Source organism: Nilaparvata lugens, chromosome X (genome assembly GCF_014356525.2).
Source record: "Nilaparvata lugens isolate BPH chromosome X, ASM1435652v1, whole genome shotgun sequence".
NCBI classification, from domain to species: Eukaryota; Metazoa; Arthropoda; class Insecta; order Hemiptera; family Delphacidae; genus Nilaparvata; species Nilaparvata lugens.
The window spans coordinates 20,741,238-20,763,136 of NC_052518.1; the positions used below are offsets into that span (position 1 = coordinate 20,741,238).

At 33.3% G+C, this 21,899-nt stretch overlaps 1 protein-coding gene across 3 annotated transcripts in view; it reads left to right on the top strand.

Moving 5' to 3' along the window:
* The first annotated feature begins 61 nt into the window (after window positions 1-61).
* The window catches only part of LOC120354903, a 29,927-nt gene continuing 8,089 nt past the window's right edge, over window positions 62-21,899 (top strand). The window contains exons 1-2 of one of the 3 annotated variants that reach the window (XM_039442981.1): window positions 62-143; window positions 3,399-3,563. The gene's annotated coding sequence lies outside the window, so the exon portion shown is untranslated. Of the gene's footprint in view, window positions 144-167; window positions 291-1,093; window positions 1,117-3,398; window positions 3,564-21,899 lie in introns of those variants that run through there. The other 2 variants (XM_039442982.1, XM_039442983.1) reach the window with 2 other exon arrangements.

Genomic DNA, 21,899 nt, shown 5'->3' on the forward strand with positions numbered 1-21,899 from the left:
CAGAAGATCAGGATTGGAACTTTCCAAGGTCACGTGACGTGTTTAGTATTGGTTTGATTACAAGTTTCCATTCTGTATCTATTCTGTGTCCAAGGTCCAAGCCACTGGCACTGCGACTGCGTTAGGTTACATTATTCATTAATGTAAGTATTCTTATTTATTTATTTATTTAAACAAACTCATGTCAATGGTCGCCAAACTTATGAGCCTGTGTGCTAGAATAGCATTTATCCCATTTATAAATCTTCTAGTGAGCTACTACCAAGGAATATTACACTGAAGAAAATACGGTAGGCTACGCAAAAAGAAATTTTCACACTTTTATTGCCTATTAAGATACATCTCTAGTGTTAAAATCTACTTTATCCCATAGAAAAAGTATAACAAAAGTTGAAATTTACATTTCAATGAGAGCAGTGGAACTCTTTTTGTTCATCAAGTATTTTCTTGATGTTTGGAGTGTAGGCCTACGTTGTATTGCCATTCTGATTCAGTTGTCCAAATGTTCATCAGTCAGTCTATTCCTATATAGATTTTTTTATGAATTTCATACTTGAAAAGTATGCTCCACACAAGTAAGTAGAGCTGAACATAGCTTTCAACCTCAATGCAACTTGAATAATATTTGTATATTTTTCTTTGGGGACTTGAGGTCAAATATTTCTAGTTGTAGAAAGTGTTCTGAGATTTTTTTTGAAAATCCACAAATTCCATTCCAACTGAAGCCTGATCTCCACCGAAATGTTTTACAACACAAGCTGCAAAATCTTCTGAATTGATCTCTCCAAAGAGAGTTGATGAATTGTACCATAATAATGCTTTTAAAATCTTGAAATCGTTGATCAGACTGTTGTCTCAAGTCTGAAAGAATTGTATTCTTGGTTATTGCTGCGGTGCTGTGGAGGATTTTTCTCGTGATTGATTTTCTTCAGACTGGGAGAGTGTTTGTATTCAAACAGGACGGCATTCTTTTGCACGACCATTTCTGTGAGCTACCAAAAACTACCACAAGAGCTACCGGTAGCTCGCGATCGACTGTTTGGCGACCACTGACTTATGTAAACTTTATTGCTTTATTTACAGATCTCTCATGAATTGATTTGGACAATTTCAGTGGTAAGTTTTATCTCAGCGGTGCAAATTTATTTTTTTTTGTTAGGCTACAGTCATTAAAATATGTTGTCAACTTTTTGTTTTATAGGTTGTGTTGTTCAAACAATAAAATTTTGCCCTGACTTGTGATTTTTGAGTTGGATTTAGGGATGTCACCAGTAGGTAATTATTTCGTAAGTCGTCATTCCCCTTCAGATCTATTCATTTGAATTTCATTTTGGATATCATGGCTGACCTGCGTGGACTGATGCAGTTCTGAAAGGAGACCGTGGCTGACTGCTAAACAAATCGATTTTTGCGAGAAGACCTAGTTCATTGTGTTCAGCCTCAGGAATGGTGATCAGTACAACTTCCCCTCGGTGGAGCTTTTGGGCTTTACAATGAATCATAAGCTTGCTTGTGGAGATCACATTCAAGGTGTTTGTTGCAGGCTCAATAGAGTGAGTGCTTTCCTGCTGAGGAGTCTGAGAGGTTGCATCCCGGGGGCCCATCATCGCATGGTATGCTACATTGCCTTCTTCCATAACGTGATGGCTTGTGTATGGTATCACACTGTGGGGTGGTACCACCCAAGTGGAAAGGATATTGCTGGTGCAGAAGAAAGCCATACGATTTTGTGTGGGGCTGATTATCTGGCGATTGCAAGCCACTGTTCAACCTTTACGTTTTCAGGTCTGCCATGACAGCTTCTCGGGGACTGGATGCCTTGCCCATCAGAGGAGACTTTTATCAGCATGAAACGAGGCACAGGCTGATCCTTCCTTACTGTAGATTACGGAGGACTCAGAACAGCTTTACCTACCAGCGAGTCAAGATTCAGTTCATTGAAGTATTCCATGACTTCAGGACTTAATCACTAATCACACTCATCACACATGCTTCAATATTTAACTTGCTCGATTTCAACTTCAATTATATCTATGCCATCTCAATTGATTGTGATGTAAATGTATGATCTGTTCAATGAGAACGCCATACATCAATATTTATTTGGTTTACTCCATTATTTATAAGAAAACAAAAGATTTCGTTAATCAAGAACCGTTTTGTAAGTTTCAAAAACTTTGCAACGCCACAGTATTTTTCTTGATTCACTATAGTGTTCACTATACAGAGTTCGTGAAAAACATGGAAACAGCCTAATATTTTCAGCCATTCAGAAAGAAAATTTGATAGTAGGTTTCATTAGAGATCCTATTGGAATTAAAAAACTTCTTTTCTGTCGCTTCAAAATTGTTGACCGCCATATTGAAACTAACTTCATTATTTAAAATGGGAAGGTGATACATTATTCATATTTGTTTCATAAGAAACAAATTTTATTGTCATAGTTAGGTACAATCTTTCTTTACTTCTCTACATAATCGCCGTTCACTTGTAAGCATTTTTCGTAACGCTGCACCAGCTTCTTTAACCCCTGTGCGTATAAGCTTGCCGCCTGAGAGTGGAACCAGTTGACAACGGCGTTTTTGAGTCCCTCTTCGGTTTTCAAAGCGTTGTCCACCGAGCCACTGTTTAAAATGCAAGACAAAGAATTCGCTAGGTGCAAGGTTGGGATCACTGTCATCTGGCAATTCTCCTCCACGATAACGCTCGTCCTCACACTGCTTCCAAAACCATGGAGAAAATACAAGATTTTCGTTGAGAACTTTTTGACCGCCCCACCGTACAGTCCCGACAGTCGACAATAGCGACTAATTCCTCTTCTTGCATTTTAAACAGTGGCTCGGTGAACAACGCTTTAAAACTAATATAAACTGACTAACTTGAACTAAAATAATCAAAAAATTGAACTGCTGGACTAGAAAGAATCTGTACTGCCATGCCTCCCTGCAGTACCGTCTCACCGCCTGCCAGTCTTGTCCATTCAGGTGTGCCCGCAACTCCTCTCAAATTCTATTATCAATTCCATTGAGAAAAATTGAATTGTTATGTGTTTCTAATTAGGCTATAAAAAACTATCTACTTGTATGAACAACAGCTTTATAATAATGTGAGCCGGCAGTTCTATATAATTCTCCCATATATTTTTATCTTGTTTTGTCGATATTTAACAATGCATTATTTATTCATGTATTTATGAATAACTATCCATCTTTTTCATGGTACAACTAGTAGCACAGTTTTAATGTGTGATTTACAGAATAGTGGTAATAAATATGATTCGATAGTTTGAATTGAAATATGATTTTATAAATTTGAAAAGAAAGATAAAGACTCTATATGTTTTGAGCTGAAATTTCATTTGGTCAGTTCGAATTTGACTTTGAAATGTGAATTGACAGGTTGTTCAACACGATTCCTGCAAGGTTGGAGCCGGTCACTGTAGTTCCTTGTTCAGGTTTAAGCATCTGGCAACTATCTAGCTGCTGAAGTTGACGATGATAATGATTCTGCTGATCAGATGAGAACAGAGAGGATCAGCTGATCAGATGAGATTAAATTGAGAGGTTAGTATTGAAATAATTTTCATTAGTACTACATTGACACCGTACTGTGCAAAGTACCACTTGCTTTTTCAAGTACTGTTTCTAGTGTTGTGTAGTTCAACTTTACAGTTTATTTCCATTTTGACGATCATCAACGTTCAGCTGTTCAATTCTCAACTGAATAGGCTTAAAATGAAGTTGCTTATATTGTCAACTAAAATTGTGGTGCAATTATCCATCCTAGTACAGAAGCAATAACTTACATGCGTATGCTTTGTTCAAATCTTATTTAGTACTAGCAGGTAATCTGTGCTCCGCAAGGGTCTAATTGAAAAGTTGAAAAACTGAAAACTTGGCCGATTGATATCTTTAAGAATGTAAAATGGGCCTATTACTATCCTTGGTAAATTGAGAGTCTATATGCAAAATTTCAAGTTGATCAATTCAGTAGTTCGGACGTGATGATGCGTCATTCGTGAATTTCCTATTCCGTACGTGTTTAAACCCAAATCAAATCAAAATTCATTTATTGCCAAATACAAATCACAATTTGTATAGGCAACGTCATGAGAAAATTACATAGATCATTACATGTTGCCGTGCTACCAATTTTTCCTTAAACGGTTGGATTAGCATTTAACACCTATCACCTAAGGAAAGTTGTCGGCTCCAATAAAATAGATTCTTGATAAACTGTGAATGGATCTATTGCCTATGAATGAGAAATCCAGTTTTCAGAGCAAATTAACTTATAATCTTCAGATGAAAATTTTGGCAAAAACACAGAAATATAAAACGAACAATAACTTACAAGCCTAATGATTTCAGAGTTATTACGAACTAAAAAATACTTATCTAGTTTACAGTTGAAACACAGTGGCTATTGGCTTTACTAAACAAACAGCAAATTATGCACAAAATTTATATAAACTTCAATCTAAAACATTAATAAATTTACTTAAACAGACAATAATTCAGAGCACAAAATTATACAAGCAACAGCCAGCCATATATTCAGAAGAAGGTCCAACAGGAAAAAGACACAAGTTGCCAGTCACGAAAGACAACGCCCTCTTCAATATCGATCTTTACAGACACGTCAACACAAAATTATAACTTATAAGTTTAGAATTCACATTCTACATCTGTTCTCAATAAAACTTTATTTTGAAAATGTTATTTTAAATTTTTATACATATATTCTATTCAAATAAACGATTTATTTAGTAATTTGTTAACCCTACCTCGGTGACATTATGGAACAATGCAACAAACATTTACGATAATAAATTCTCCGTCAAAAAATTTATTCGTCTATTGATAACTCTGACATTTACTATAAAGTTCCATAGATCTCGAATTGAAGATTCGATTCCAATGTGAGAAGAAAAATGTAATATTACAAATACCCCCCTCTTGACATAAAAAAATTTTACTGTTTGAAAATTTAAAGAAAAAATTTACATTGACCCTAATGAAAATTGTTGAAATTTAAATTCGAGAACAGTAACAATTTTTTCTAGAAAAACAATACATGTCACCCTATAATTGAAAATTATTATAAAAATTCATCAATAGCGTTTGTTATATGTTTCCAAACAATATTTCAGAATATAGAATATCAATATTACTTTTGATTTAGCTTTATAATTTAAAGAAAAATATCTCAACAGAAAGTTTAATATGTAAAGAATAGTTTTTTTTTTTTTTTTTTTTTTTTTTGAAATTGCACATAAATTTAATAGATAGAAAAATTTAATTTTTATTGCATAAAAAAATTTAGTATGTTGAATGAAAAAATTTATTATCATTATTTATTTATTTATTTATTTATTTTTTTTTTTTTTTTTTTAAATGAATTGATGATTGTTACATTTAATTTTCACATAAAATTTCAATAAATCAAAAAATGTTCATTTCTTTCACTATTGACGCGGTTGATTTTATTGATGCACATTTTGGAAAACAGTCCGTTAAGGCACTCAGTATGATTTTCAGTTAAGTGTGACTCCAATGTGATGACGTTAAGTGTTGGGCTGATCTGGATGCACGTAGTGTTGGGCTGATACTTGTAGTCGACTGCTGCATACCAAACTCGATACAGGTGACATCTCAGTTAGCATTTCTTCATGTTTGTAGTAGACGGCTGCATTCCAAATTCAATACAGAGTCACATAAATTTTGTATCATATTTGTAATTATACAATGTACATTTCAGGCTTGAAATGACAATGTAATTTGTTTTTTTTTGGAAAAGAGATAGACGCTGCATACAGGATTAATTTAGGTGAGGATTAATTTAGGTAAGGTTTGGTTTTTTTTTGATATTTTCAGCTTTCAAGGTTTAGAGTTCTGCATACAGGAATAATTTAGGAGAGGATTTTTTGAATCAATTCTTTCATGATACTGTGACTGTTCTTCTGAATTCAAAGTTGTGAATGTGAACATGGATGGCAATTACCTCCAGGTAATGCAGTAGTGTTGAAGTTTGAGATACAGAGTCAGCAATAAGCATTGGCATTGCTATTGGCGTATGCTTTGGTGTCGGCTGTGGCATCGGCGTTGATATTGGCATTGGCGCAGGCATTGGCATTCGCATTGGCGCAGATTTTGGCATTGGCGTAGCTATTGGCATTGATTTTTTTTTTGTTGGCATTGGCATTGGCGCAGATTTTTTGGCATTGGCGTAGCTATTGGCATTTGCGCAGGCATCGGCATTGATTTTTTTTTTTTTTTTGGCATCAGCATTGGCGCAGATATTGGCTTCGGCGCAGGCATCGGCGTAGATATTGGCGTTGACATCAGCACAGGCATCGGCGTTGATTTTGGTGTTGGCATCAGCATTGGCGCAGGCATTGGTGTAGCTATTGGCATTGGTGCAGCATTGGCATTGATTTTTGTTGTTGGCATCAGCATTGGCGCAGGCTTTGGCATAGTTATTGGTGTTGACATTGTTGTTGGCATCAGCATTGGCGCAGATTTTGGCATCAGCATTGGCGCAGATATTGGCTTCGGCGTAGCTATTGGCGTTGACATCAGCACAGGCATCGGCGTAGATTTTGGCGTAGTTATTGGTGTTGACATTAGCGTAGTTATTGGTGTAGGCCGCAGCGTAGATTTAGGCGTAGATATTGGCGTAGTTATGTCACACTAGTTTGAAAATCACCCAAATGTTCTTAACACTCTTCATGGCGTTCACTTGTTACTGATTTCGAGATTCACATGATAACTATTTCAATGTTAATGTCTGTGCTGTACCTGTTATCTTAAAATGCTTATAAACTAAGAAGAAAAACTTGATTAGGCTATCAATACAATCTAATACACATAAAAATTATTTTAAGTATCTATGAAATTGAAATTTGTTAACATCTTATTATACAGTCAGCAATACATAAATTGTAAAATATGGACATATCAATGATAATTTAAAAAAAAAATCATTCATTTTCATCTATTCACTGTTCAAATATCAAAATTTAATCCATTCTTCAAAATAGAAATATAATTTCATAACACCCTGTATCATTATCAAAATTGTAAAAAACAAACATCATAACAACACAACAAAAATTAATTTCAATACATATTTCAATAATTTCAGACATTTGGTCTTCTATTCAATCATTTCATAATATATTTGCATTTCATTATTATTAATATAACATTTCATTTATAGCATGTTCATTTCACATTATGATTTATCATTCAGGTTTCAAAATTATTTAGTTTTAATTTTGTTCAAAAAATTGTATAAAAAGCAAATTATTTAATATTGTTAATCATCGTTTGTTGGATACTATAGTTTATTTCGACTCTTCAATGTTCTAAACACAAACTACATTTCATGACAAAACTTTACTATCAATCATTAAACAAGAAACCATTCAAAACATCAATAATATTTTGCTTCAAAGGCAAACAATATTCATAAGTAATCATCATTTTGCATCTATGGCAATCAACATTATAATCATTATTTTGCATCTATGGCAATCAACATTATTAATCAACACAAAAAATATTATCTCATTACTGCCTCTCTAAGTCATAACCTCTGTTATTCCTTCTTTAGGCAATAATGGGTTTCCATCTCAAAAAACAATCACATACCAGCAAAATTCTAATCAACAAACCCCACTAAAAATTCTACATACACTCCAGCATCCATTTCAAACGATAATCAATCATATCAAAATTTATAGAACAAACAGTTTTAAAATTAAAAAAAAAATCAATTACAAAACACTTTAGAAAAATTTTAGCCTTTAACTCATTTCAATTGATAATATAACACAACGTTTTAAATTAAACCAATTATTTTTTAAAATAATTTAAAATTTAAAGACTGTATAATAAGTATAAACAATTCAAGATTATGATACAAAGATGATCAAGATGAAATACTGGGTAAATAAGTTCCCTAAAAAATACAAACAAGAGAAAAAGAAAACTGGGTAAATAAATTCCCTAAAACAACACACACAAAATTGATACACTTCACATAAGTGATACATGATGAAAAAATATGTCACAAGCACACAATTCTTTACACTACAGTGGATAGATTTTGGAAAAGTTAAGTTTTATCAACAATTTAAAGATTAGGAAAATAAGCTACTATTTCAACTTCTAATATTATTTCAGAAAAAAAATACAAATTTAAATGACTATGGACAAGATTGGTTAAGATATGCTTCATAGAAGAAATTTACTGAATATTACACAAAGACAGGAAAGAATCGAAAATTGAAAAGATTAAGGGCCAAGAAAATAGGCTACAGGAAAGAAAAAAGACACAATTATGGACTCTTACCATACACTGTGTAGCGATTATGCTATTCTGAATCCCGGCATAACACAGGATTCCTAATCATTGTGTGCTTTCTGATGGTATTTCTTCATCATATATTGATTGACTCTCACAATTTTACCTGTACTTATCTCTTCCAGTTTGAAACACCCTTTATTGAGATCATCTCTTATTATGTAAGGTCCACGATATTTAGGACACAGCTTGGCAGAAAACTTTTTCAGCTTGCTCGACAAAATGTAATTTCGAATTATAACTAGATCATCAACTTTGAATTTATACTTGGGTTTATTATGCATATTCTGTTTGAATCTCCTGATGACACCTCTATTCTTTATTCTGTACAGTATTCGTTTGTTTCTGATACTTTCTTCTTCAAGTTCAAACTTATTTTCTACAGGATATTTGATATATTTGAAAACAAGATGTGCCAATTTATGATTCATCATAAGCTCCATGGGTATGTGACCAGTCGATTCATGAAAATTGTTGTTGATTACAAATTCAACCTTATCAATATACTTGTACCAAATATTATGCTTATTTACAGGAACGTAAGTTCTCAATATGCGAGTGACCTCTTTCAATGGTCTTTCACTAAGATTTGCCTGGGGATGATAAACTGAAATGTAGTAATATTTTATACCTAATCTTTCCATAGATTCTTTCCACAATCTGCTTTGAAAACAAGTACCATTATCACTGATTATATATTCAAATTTACCAAATTCATTTACATATTTCTCAACAACTTTTACTAAATTATGAGCGTTAGCCTTAACTATAGGATACAACTTTGTAAACTTAGTAAGCCATCATGAATAATGCACATCCATTTGTACTTGCCACCTGGTAATTCTCCATAAACATCAATGAACACTTTGTGATGTTTTTTCTCAGAAATTATGGTATGCATTTCTAATAATTTCTTTTCATTTGATGTCTTTACGAGTTGACAATACTTACAGTATCTTATAGTTTTGGTAACAAGTCTGTAACAATCTTTTATGTAAAAAGTTTCTTCAATAAATTTGCATGTTTTTGATATACCTACATGACCTAATCTTTCATGAAATTCAACTATCAATTCTTCATACAGTGCTGAAGGCACACAAACTTTCCAAAAACTATTCTTTCCAGATTTTCTAGTGAACAAAAGATCATCATTTACTTTAAAAAATTTGTTGATATTCAAATTACCTGTCTCCAACTTTTCTCTTACATTTTTTAACCAAACATCATCTTTTTGAATTTCTTTGATTTTCTTTACTATCTCGATTAACTTGTTATCACTCTTAATGATATTCAATACCTTGAATTCATTTGAATTTCGATTTTCTAAATTACCTTCATAATCAGTTCTAGAGATGATATCTGGCACAATGTTATCCTTTCCTGCTACAAATTCCCACTCAATATTAAAATTCTGTAATGCAAGAATCCATCTTCCCAAACGACCATGTCCTATCTTACATTTTTTTAAAAAGGTCAAGGCTTTATGATCTGTACGGACAACTATTTTTTGATTACCAAAATAATTTTGAAGTTTCATCAAGCCAAATAATACAGCTAAACATTCTTTCTCACATATTGTGTAATTTAATTCAGATTTCGTTAAGCTTCTGCTAGCATATGCAATGACACAGTGTTCCTTATCTTCACCTTCCTGAAATAACTCAGCTGCAATTCCTACATCACTGGCATCAGTGGCCAAAATGAAATTTTTGTTATAGTCAGGATGTTTCAAGATCACACAGTCGATGAACCTATCTTTGATTTCTTGAAAGGTATCATTATCTTTTTCAGTCCAAATGAATTTATTTTTCTTGCATAGAAGATGCTTAAAACGATTTGTCAAGTATGAATAATTTTTCTGAAACTTTCTGTAAAAATTACAGAGACCTATGAATGACTGCAATTGTTTCAAATTTTGAGGAATGGGAAATTTCTGAATAGCATTTAGCTTAGAGTCATCTGCTTCAATACCATTTTTACTGATAATATAACCCAAATACTTTATCTTATCTGCAATAAATTTCGATTTATTCAGTTTCAACTTTAAATTACTTTCCCTCAACTTATTGAATAATAATTCAATTCGACTGATATGTTGTTCAAGAGATATACTAGAAATGGCAAGATCATCAATATAAGCAATAGTAAACTCACAAACCTCTTCACCTAGCATTTTGTACAAGCACTTGATAAATTCAGAACCACTAATATTCAATCCAAATGGTAGATGTGTATATTGATAAGTCTGTCCAAAAACATTGAAAGCTACATACTTTTTACTATCTTCAGTTAATTTTACCTGATTGAAACCTTGAGTGAGATCAAAACTGCTAATGTAGTTGCACTTATTGAAACGTATGATCAAGTTATCTATTGGTTCAGTTTCTGTAAAATCCCTTATTATGTACTTATTTATTTCTCTTCCATCTAAACATAATCGAATTTCATTGTTTGGCTTTTTCACTACTACCATAGGGCTTGTATATTCAGAGCTACCCGTTCAATGATTTTCTGATCTAACATTTTCTTCAATTCTTTCTTGACTTGATCTCTATACTGATATGGAATCGGATAACTCTTCTTATCTAATTTCACATCATCTTTCATTTTAAGTTGACATAAATAGTCTTTTGCAGATCCAGGACTATCAGAGAAAATATCTTTGTTATTTTCAAATACTTCAATTAATTTGTTTACCAATTCAGGAGATTCATCGCTTAGCTGTAATCTTAAATTATCAATCTGCTGCTTCCATAAAGTATCAAACGTTTCTTGGTCTCTTACCATGTTAACATGAAAAAGTCTATTGTACTTCAAGGTATCCTTTTTAATAAATGGAAAACAACAATCTTTCAGTGATATCATATTTTGATTAAAATCAATAATTGCTCCAGCATCTTTTAAGAAATCACAACCCACCAAAATATCCACATTTAAATCTTGAACTATAAGAAAAACTATTGGCAATTCTAACTTACCAAAAAATACCTCTAACATAATCTGTTTATTTACTTTCTTATGTCTCATACCAGTAGCTACAACTATACTTACATTAGGAGCTGGTACCAAGTTCAACTTGAGATTGTTTTTCTTCATTTCATCAACAAGTTTCTCATTAATTACATTTACCTCAGAGCCGGTGTCAATAATCATTTGATATTTCTTATTGAAAATTTGTACTTCTATTTCTGCTAAGTCATATCCAGTGGGTGGAGTATTCTCTTGTTCCTCCAATAATTCATTAAAAATACAACCTATCATGTATGGTTCTTCTTGACAAACAATTTCAGATTCACTCATAGCTTCATCTACCTGAATTTCTGGAGTATGTACCATATTAACACTTGATGCTTTAATATGACTTTCTTGATAACTAGGCATTACTTCATTACTTAAATTCTTACAGCTATTTTCTTGCACATGAATTTGACTGATTAATTCTGGCTTTCTTACTTCAAATCTGTTTGAAGTTTCAGTTTCAAAATTTATTTTATTCATGTCTACAGTTATATCAAAATTTGACCTTTCCTTAACTGGGAGAGCAGGGCTGTCGTTTCGTCGTCCCATAATTAGTTTAAAGGAGCATTATGTCTTGGACGATTTGCATTTGTCTGATTTGAAGTTTGAGCAGGCATATAACCTGGCGGTGGGAGGCTGAAATCTAACTGGTAGTTGTTAGCTGGTCGATTTAGATTTGATTGATTTGAATTCACAAGTTGATGATTTCTATTATCTCTGAAATTATGCTGAAAATTTTGATCTCTATGACCATTATTGTTTGGTCCATTTTGGTACCGTCGATTTTGGAAATAATTCCTACCTCCTTGATACTGCTTATTATTATCATGAAACATCATACCATTTGAATTCTGAGACCTATTTCTATCATCCCTATGTTCACTCTGATGAAAACTTATTGTTTTATTTTGACCTCCAGTTTGAGCATTGTTATGATCACGGGGCATTTGTCTGTTTACTTTGTAAGTGTCAGTATTGTCAAACTCATTCAACAAACAAATAAACTCATCACTAGTCTTAATGTTACGAATAATAGCAGCTGTAGATATGGTTTCATCAAAATGACCTTTCAAAAACTTGAAAATAGTATCTTTATCTAAGGCTGGAATTAGATTCTTAGCAATGTTGAAACGAGAAATATAATACTCAGTAAGATTCTTAGATAAGTTTGGCTTATATTTTCCAAATCTCAAATCATCTCTAGCAGATGACTGAATGTTGTCTGACCACATTCTAGCAATGAATTTCTCTTTAAATTCTTCAAAGTTATTTATATCAAAACGGATGAAAATCCACCAATCACGATGAGCAAAATTTGAATTAAAATTGTTTTCCAAAATACCCTTAATTTTGATCCAGTTTGTGATTTCATTTCTCTCAAGATACTCGGTCAAGTTTACTAAGAAATGCATTGGATTCTTTTTGTCAATTTGCATTTGGAATTCAAACCTATCGAAATTACTATTGTTACCAGTATGATTACACATAGGTTTCGTTGACATGTTAATTTTATTTATGTTTTTTCTAACCTCAGTTATAGCAGCTGTATTTTCTTGACAATCTATTTTCAAAGAGGATAATACCTTGATTTCCTCGTCTACTTTTTCGTTTAACTCTACAACCTCTTTTTCAACATGCTTAATACTTTCATTGTTTTCTGCATTGATAGCATTTTGTGTCATATTTTGTTGCTCAACTATGATCTTATTTTTATTTACTCTTTCATTAACCTCACTGACCCTATCAGAAACTTGAATGATTTTGTTTTGCATTGATGTTTCTACATCTAACATTGATGTTTCAAGATCATTAGTTTTCTGCTGTAGATGACCTATTTCTTTGTGATTTTTATTTAATGTATCATTTATCTCTTTTATTTCCCGCTTTGTACTAACCTGATCTAGTCTTATGCTAGCAAATTCTTGCTTCATATCATCAAACCTAGCATTTTGCTCTTGTTTCAAATTATCAAATCTTTGTGTTAGGAATGCTATAAGATTTGTATCATTTTTAGCTCCTACCATACTTGTTTCATTTGATATTTCTACTACTTTCTCATGACTTGTTACATTTGAAACGTTTTCACTTACAGCTACACTATCGTTTGAGTCATTGTTTAAGGTTAGGTCTAAATCTTGTGATTCTTCATCTAAGTTTTGAATGTTTTCACTGGATAAAACTTCATTATTTTTATTGCTCTCCATCTTGCTACTGCGTAAAAAATATTTACTCATTAGAACCTGAACTTTCTTGAACCGATTTCCCACTCAGCAGAATCTCCCATTCACAATTCATCAAGATATCTATCCTACCAATAATTTTTTATAACCAGGGATATATTTTGTAGTTTGAGTCCCACACCAGGGCGTACCATTTGCCGTGCTACCAATTTTTCCTTAAACGGTTGGATTAGCATTTAACACCTATCACCTAAGGAAAGTTGTCGGCTCCAATAAAATAGATTCTTGATAAACTGTGAATGGATCTATTGCCTATGAATGAGAAATCCAGTTTTCAGAGCAAATTAACTTATAATCTTCAGATGAAAATTTTGGCAAAAACACAGAAATATAAAACGAACAATAACTTACAAGCCTAATGATTTCAGAGTTATTACGAACTAAAAAATACTTATCTAGTTTACAGTTGAAACACAGTGGCTATTGGCTTTACTAAACAAACAGCAAATTATGCACAAAAATTTATATAAACTTCAATCTAAAACATTAATAAATTTACTTAAACAGACAATAATTCAGAGCACAAAATTATACAAGCAACAGCCAGCCATATATTCAGAAGAAGGTCCAACAGGAAAAAGACACAAGTTGCCAGTCACGAAAGACAACGCCCTCTTCAATATCGATCTTTACAGACACGTCAACACAAAATTATAACTTATAAGTTTAGAATTCACATTCTACATCTGTTCTCAATAAAACTTTATTTTGAAAATGTTATTTTAAATTTTTATACATATATTCTATTCAAATAAACGATTTATTTAGTAATTTGTTAACCCTACCTCGGTGACATTATGGAACAATGCAACAAACATTTACGATAATAAATTCTCCGTCAAAAAATTTATTCGTCTATTGATAACTCTGACATTTACTATAAAGTTCCATAGATCTCGAATTGAAGATTCGATTCCAATGTGAGAAGAAAAATGTAATATTACAATGTATATAATCATACAACATAACAAGAAATCATCACATCAACGTCTTAAAAATTCTCCACATTGAAGGCAAAATATTCATCATTGGTATAAAAACAGTTTCTTATTAGAAAATCCTTAATTCTAAGTTTATATTCACTCACTAGTAAGCCTCTTATATCTAACGGTAACTGATTATAAAACCTAATTGCACAAGCCCTAAAACTAATATGACTAGATTTGTACCGACAATATTCGTTTCTAAGGTTCAACCTATTTCTTGTGTTGTGCGGATGAAAATCAAAATGACTAGAGAATGAGAGCAAGTTAGTCTTTACAAATAATAAACATAGAAAAATAAAAATACACGGCAAACACATAATTCTCAATCTAACAAATAGCGATTTGCAGTGAGTAAGGGGAGGAACATTACACATGGTTCTTATTGCTCTTTTTTGTAACACAAAAAGTGGATGGGAATCACTACAATTGGCCCATAATATAGCTCCATACAATAGATGTGAATGCACATAACTATAGTAGACATTTACTAAATTTTTTGAGACACTATTTCCTTTAATCTTCTCAACATAAAAACACCTCTTTTTACCTTGGGGATAGTGCAGTCAATATGACACTTCCATTTCATATTATTCTGTATATTGATGCCTAGAAATTTGACAGAATGCCCTGAATTCAAGTTACTATAAGATACAGATAAGTTCTGAGTTTTGTTCAAATTCAGAGCAAGTTAGCATTACACCAATCAGACATCAGTTCTAATTTTTCATTTAACAAGGGTTCTCTTCTGTTGAGATCGGTCACGATATTCAGGCACACATCATCTGCATACATATAACAAGTTGTGCTCTCATCCTCAATATTACCTGGTAGATCATTCATATAGATAATAAACAGTAATGGTCCTAGAATTGAGCCTTGAGGCACTCCAGTAATAACCGGCTTGGGACCAGACATGTCTTCATTAAAATACACTGCCTGAAATATATCCATTAAATATGACTTTAAAAGGTCTACTGATCTACAACTAAAACCAAGACTTTCAAGTTTAGAAAGTAGAATGTCATGAGAGACAGTGTCAAACGCTCTTGACATATCAAATAGAATTTTTACCTTCCATACCATTTAATATTTCCTGAATGAAAGACATAACTGCCTGACATGTAGTGTGGTTTTTCCTGAAGCCAAATTGCCTGCAAGATAGCAAGTTATTTTTCTCAATGAAATCAACCATCTGCTGAGCTATTAGGAATTCAAAAACTTTGGAAAAAACTGGTACTAAAGATATTGGCCTATAGTTGCTACATAGGTTGAGGTCACCTTTTTAAAATTCGGCACTACTTTAGACAGCTTGAGCATATCAGGATAGGTACTGGAGTCAATACAATGATTAAAGATATGACAAAGAACTTCTCAGATATGCTGATTGCTGGCTTTACATATGAAGGAATTCAAATGAAAAATATCCAAACAGCTACTATTACTTAGAGAGTTCAATGCAAGAAACACTTCTTCCACGGCTACATGATGGAAGGAGAAAGATGGACCTCTTTTTTCACTTTATTTAAATAGTGGCAGACAGTATTTAAGCTTTTTGGTATTGCAGCCAGAACCTCATTTATGCTTATAATACACGTTGAAGTTTTCAGAACTCAGGTCTACATTTTTTTTGGCGTGAAGCAGATTTACTATTCAATGATAGGTTGTCTTTAAATATCTTCCAGATTATTTTGGGTTTATTACATGCATTATTGACTAGATTATTATAGAATTTCAATTTTGCTTGTTTCACTTTCTTATTGTACAGATACTTCATATTCTTATAAATTTCTTTGTGTGTATCTATATTATTCTTTTTATTTACTCATAAAAATATAAACAGGTTTCCTTCATAGCAGTGAGTTCTTCATATCAGTGTTTACAAGGGGAGCGCTGTTTATTAGGCTTGATTGTTTTCACAGGAAATAAACAGTTAACATGCAACAAAAACATATAAAAAAGTAAAGAAAACTTAAGAGACAGTCTGCGGTAAGACTGCTGCATTCCATCTGGAGGGGTGAATTGATGTGATGACATTGTCAATACAAGTGCCGGAGTCACTATTATTAGGCCTAGTAATTTCATTGACAATCATGGTATGCATACCATAACAAGTAAGCAAATTCATAAAATTGGAAGTTAATGGATTCTGATTATCGTTAAAGTTCACATTAAAGTCTGCACAAATCAATACTTCATACTTCATTTGAGACAAAACATGAAGCATCACGTTAAATTTTTCCAGAAACGTAACAGTGTTACTGGGGTCAGGTACTCGTTAAAAACATACAACAATAGTCCTTATCTAGAAATATAGCACAAACTTCAAATACATTTATCACAGATAAATGACAAATTCTGGAGGCTATTTCCCAGGACAATTTATTATTAATGAAAATAGCTGAACCTCCACGGTTCATCGTCGGCCTACAATAGGAACTACTTAGGGCCGTTTGCACAGTGTAAGTTTAAGCTAAAGCTTAAACCAAATCTGGATTTTTTTTTTTGTTTAAACTAAAATTCCGTTTGCACAGTATCAGTTTAAACTCTGTATTGAGTTTAAACTCTGGGAAAGTTTAAACCTCCAAAGCATGAGGTTTAAACCAAATAATTTGGATCAAATTGACATCTGTAAAGATTTGTTGGGGAAACAGCTGAAAGTAAATTATTTTTCGACGGTTGTTTTTAATGCCTCTGTAGACGATAATTATTAATTTAGGTTATAGTGAATCATTATTTGAATGTAAAAATAATTATAATGGAGGACTTGATAGAAGTTTTTAATGCGATTGATAAAGATGACTGCAAAGAAATTTTAAAAGTGAGAAAAATTGGTCAAAAACGAATGATTTTAATTTCTGGGATGATAGAGAATTTTCTTAACGGTTTTGCTTGAGTAAAGCAACTGCCAATCCAGTATTTGATTAAATAAACCACTTGATAGAAAATAAGACAACATTAAACAGTTGTCTTTGATTAGGAAACATATTTTTAATAACACATAACTGAGATATTTTTCTTTCGAGAGATTTCTAATGAACGAGGAAGACCGTAGTAGATTCAAGTGTAACAAAATCGCTTTTTTAAAAACATTCTAAAATATATTTTTTGAAGAATTTCTTGATCGCTTTTCAACTTCTATTACCGTACAGCTTACACCTCTGTGGATTTTGAACAAGGAAATAGTAGCTACATAACCTCAATTTGTAAACAAATAACAAATTTCCTGTAAAAATCAGCCTTCCTGATATTATAAACGAAGGCATTCTATTACCAACTCAATGCTAAACTAGTTAAACTTAAACTGGATTAGTAAATGCACTGAGAAAACCGATTCAAGTTTAAACTTTCAGATTAACTTAATCGAGTTAGCAATCTATACTGTGCAAACGGCCCTTAGTGTATAGCCATGCAGTTTTATTAGTTCAAGTTCCTCTCTTAGCAGCCAGTGCTCAGTGAGACAAATTATGTCAAAATTATTTTCTTGAGCCTGGGTTTCAACTAGTTCAAACTTATTGCACAAGCCCTGACAATTCCACAGAAATAAGTTAATTTTGACACTAGGGTTCACTGGAAGAGCAGCACTATAGTTGGCTGACACAGGATTTGGTTGTGTAACATGTGTGGTACTTTGTTGTTCCACGTTGATATGAGCTTCTTCTATAGGCTGAGCGCTTTCTAAAAAATATCGTTGCGTTGTTATAACTGGAACTTCGTCCTCAGCCTCACATCCACTATTATCAACTGCAATTGGAGGTCTAAGTTCACTGTCTGTCTCCACGACCCATTTTCCAATGAAGTTCGAGATGTAGCGCTTTCCTATCAAGTTGAGGTGAAGTCCATGCGGTGTATGGTGAAATTCTTGAAACGTCTACAAACTTTAGCAATTTCGATGTTGATCCTCTCAATCTGGTATTGAATATTGGAGCTGAACGGTAAGTCATATCTTTTAGGAATATTCGTAGTTATAACATTCACATGCGTCAAGTTTGGAAGAAGTTTTTTATGGACTAAGTAGTTTATTCGAATTAAAACTGTTCATGTCATTTGTTCCTCTGATTAAAACAACCAGGTCACGCTCCGTCATATTTTCACTCTCCTTAATGCATCCAGCAGACACTTCTTCGAATCCAGCTCCTGGCTTTATCATACCAGACACCTTGCAGTTCACTTTTCTAGAGACAAGATTGTCAATTTTTTCCCATAACTGTCTGCAAATATTGCTATTCTATTAGACTTATCACTAATTGAGGAGACTGCTTGTAACTAATTTCGACTCATCCATAGGGGCCTTCGAGTTCTCGAAGATTTTGAAAGGGGATTGGTCGGATTCACACTCTCCTGCATCGTGACCACCTCTGCGAGCCTCACTTCTATCATCGGGGAGCTCAGATCGCCTCCTAGGATACTTATTAGTTTTTCTCCTCTTATTTTTTACTCTTGAAACCTTAGATTGGTCATTGGATAATGCCGTCAATTTTATATATAATTCATCATGTGATGAATTAATTTATCCATTTATCAATCTCCTTTCCATCTGTAATTTTCTCATTTCTCAGAGTCCTGTTGTCCGCCTCTAGCGCCTCAATCGATGTAGCTATTAGCATATAACTCTCTCTGACAAGACCTTATTCTCATCCTGAAATGCTCTCAATCTTTCATTAAGCTCAGCACTCTGACTCTGATTTTCAACCTTTAATTGCTCTATTTCACCTTTCAAATCTCTTGAGAAGTTTATAAGATCGTCTCTCAGTTGCAACAGTTCCAGTTCACGAATGTTGAGTGCAACGTCAGTAGTATAATATTGTATGTTCTGGAACAACATGTGCCAGACTTCTCCACCTAACCTAACCTAACTAAAATCCAACCTAACCTAACCAAAGGTCAAGGTCAAAGTCAAAGTAAAAAAAAAAAATTGAAAAAATAGAAAAAAAAATAATAAAATAAAAAAAATAAAAAAATTAAAAAAAAATAAATAAAAAATTTAAAAAAATGAAAAATAAAAAGAAAAAAAAGAAAATGAAATAAAAAAAATGAAAAATCAAAAATAAATAAAAATTAAAAAAATAAATCAGAAGGCCTCCCACCCACTCTGGAGTGTATATATAGTGTTCACAACAGTGGGGGGACCATCAGTGTTCAGTTAAGAGCCATCCATACAAGGCACATCATCTGTTCAGTTCTAGAACCCAGCGTTTCAGCACTCTGCAGCACACACTGTGAAAAAATATCCTAGGACACACCGCTGCCATTTTGATCCTCAATAAAATAGCATATGTTCAATGAATTACTAATTCCCATTCGTCAAATCCTCTTTACCCACATTTAGTAATGTAAGAAGAAGTGATCCTTCTACAGAATATACAAGGAGCTTGAATATCCAAACAGTAATGAGATATCCTCTGCAGTATAATGGGTAGCATGTATGCTTTCAAGATATGAATCCTAGAGTGTGAACAAATCATTGTATCACAAGGGATATATTTTCCTAGTTATATTTCCCAGAACAGCATCCAATAGTATTCAGTCAGTGTTCAGTCACTGTTCAGTCACTGTTTAGTCAGTGTTCACTTACAGCTCACTAGAAGCTGCAATGAGCTTGGATATAGTTGTTAAAGTATACATAATAAACAACAAGTAAATAGATATCCATCGTGGTGTAGTGGTTAGCACTTCTGCTTTCCATTCTAGAATCCTAGGTTCGAATCTCTATTGTATATAGATAGGTTAAGGGAATGTAGGTAGGTAGAGTGTAGGTGTAATTGTTTGTAAACCACTACACCACGATGGATATCTTTTGTTGAGATAACTTTTTCAATAGATCAACTATGACTCAACAGGAAAGTTTTCATTTTTCAACTGGTCTGTATGACATCATAATGGACTTATAGCCAAGTGATAAGGAAGTTGTTGAATAATAACGAAAATGTGCAAGTATATAGTATTTATTAACAAATCTCAATTATTGAGAAGAATATACAAATGAAACAGCTTCTCTCCTCTTGTATAATCATTGGTCCTATGATACCTCTCAGCTGACAGCTCCTCATGCTCACGAACTTTGCACGGTCCATCAGGCACATCACAAGAAATATCATCATCATCTTCGTCATAGAATTTGTAAGGTGTGCACATAATTCTGGAAGCAACTGCCTTGTAAATGATTATTTCAAAAGCTGGATCACCCGACTCTCCATCCTCAATCCTGAATCTCTTAACCCGATCAGTGCCCTCAACCAGTGAAAAGCCTGCAAATATAATCTTCTCCTTGCCCAATCATAGCAGAGTAAGTTCTTGGAGACCGCATTTGAATCCACACCAATAGCGTTCTTGTGTAACAAGAAAGTTCAGTACAATTTTCACATCCTTGTTCTTCCAGTCAGGCATCTGTTGGAGATCCACAATGGTGACCATGCTGTGTCCCAGCTTGAAGAATGTCTTCAACAACACTTGTGTGTCATCAAACAGCACACTAAACTTGATTGGAAGTCCAGGCAGGCAATGCTGCATTATAACTTTGTTGATTCTATCCTTGATATTCTTGATAGTGTGGGTGAAGACATCAGTCAGGAACTGATGCACACATCCATTGCTGACAGCTGTATTTTCCAATGGATTGTGAATATCACCTTTTCTATAGAGAACGCTGTCCACACTTACTGCATTGACAACTGCCTGTCATTCATCCGGAAGACTGGAGCAAGCACAAATGTAAGACTCATGATCTGGACATGATTCCAAATGTCCTGCATTGTTGAAAAAGTCTGTCAACGAGATAATACCATGGTTATGTAGTTCCTCCTCAAGCTCAATCACTGCATCCCGCAGACATAGCTCACTGTTTGACAACATGTTGCAGTAGACTGAATACCTCTCAGTGCTGACAAGCCTTCTTATACCAAACAGAGAAAAGTGGTGGTGGTGATAACTATTCCTGTTTCAACAGGCCTATGATGATGTCACCCCATCATGACTCACTTCTCAATTCCTCTTTATCATTAGTAATGTAGAAAGAAGTACCTTATTCTATATAATTTGAGTCTTCAAACATAAATCCTCTATGGTGTAGTGGTTAATGTGTAGTGGTGTGTGTCATGTCAGCTTTCCAAGTCAGAGGTTCCAGGTTCGAATCACCTATTAAAGGTCAGTATCAACAGAACCAGAGGATATATTTTTTGTATGTAGAAGTCTGAACACTTCACTAGTGGGTAGAGAAGAGAAAACAATATTTTTATTCTTCCCATATGCATTTATTTTCCATTATAAAACACAATATATATATATTAGT